Source organism: Callospermophilus lateralis, chromosome 17, assembly GCF_048772815.1.
Source record: "Callospermophilus lateralis isolate mCalLat2 chromosome 17, mCalLat2.hap1, whole genome shotgun sequence".
NCBI classification, from domain to species: domain Eukaryota; kingdom Metazoa; phylum Chordata; class Mammalia; order Rodentia; family Sciuridae; genus Callospermophilus; species Callospermophilus lateralis.
The window spans coordinates 45,783,701-45,785,028 of NC_135321.1; positions in this window are offsets into that span (position 1 = coordinate 45,783,701).

Below are 1,328 nucleotides of genomic sequence, written 5' to 3' on the forward strand. Positions count from 1 at the left end.
TTGTGCCAAGTGAAATAAGCCAGACACAGAACGACAAATACTGGGTGATTTCACTTAGAAGTAGAATCTTTTAAAAGTCAAATACAGCTGGGCATGTGGCACATGCCTGTAATTCCAGCAGCTCTGGAGGCTGAGGCAGGAGGATCACAACTTAGCAAGACCCTGAGCAATTAAGCAAGTTACTTGTCTCAAAATAAAAAATAAAAAGGGCTGGGATGGGCTGGGTTTGTGGCTCACGTGGTAGCACGCTCGCCTGGCATGCTCGAGGCACTGGGTTCGATCCTCAGCACCACATAAAAATAAAATAAAGATATTGTGTCCACCTAAAAAAACTAAAAAATAAATATATATATTTTTAAAAGGGGGCTGGGGATGTGGCTCAGTGGTTAAGCACCCCTGGGTTCAATCCCCAGTACCAACAAAACAAAACAAAAAAGTCAAATATATACAAACAAAGAGTAGACTGCTGGTTGCTAGGGGATTGGGAAGGGTGGGTATGGGATATGGAGAGATGTTGGTCAAAAGGTATAAACTTTTAATTATGAGATGAACAAGTTCTGGGGATCTAGACTATTGAATGAAATGATAATGATGAAGAACCAACTACATTGCCAACACTTAGTTTACATCCAACTAAACTAGCTGTTATTCTACTTCGGTGTAGTTCTTGACACAGGCCTTGAACCATTGTAACTGAATTTCCATCCAGGAGCCTACCCAAGATCTCAGTGTCTCGGAACCTGCAAGTTTTCTTTGCTCTTGTCAGTCTTTGGTGATGACTGCATTTCTGCTTCCAGATGCTGGTGAATACTGCTGTCTGATGCCCTGTTTTTACCTTGCCAGGACCCTGGGATGTCGGAGAGCCTTCAAGGAGCCCTTTGGAAGCTCTCCCTGGTCAGCAAGTCTGCCTTGACTAGCCCCTAACTTCTTGCCATGCCACTGTGGGGCGCTGCACCAACCTGCAGGTTTCCACATCTCTGCTCAGAGCTCCACAGATCTCTGCCCTCTCAGAGAGCCTGACTAGTCCCAGGATTGAACCCCAGTGGTCTGTCCTCTAGTCCACCTGCTGAGCTCATTTACAGGCAGGACATGCCCATGGACCTCTCAAGGCGTTAGTCCCATCCTGACTGGCACACTGTGGTCATAACATAATGCTGGCCCCAGACTGAAGGCAGATGTTACAAGAACTCTTTTGTCTGGAGCTACGTCGGATCCTGGTTTCTCTGTGAGCTAGCTTCTGCTGACATTGCTCCCCGCAGTGAAATTGACTAGATCTCTCCTCTACACCCTCCCACTATTTGGTTATGATTCATTCTTCAGCCTCAGCC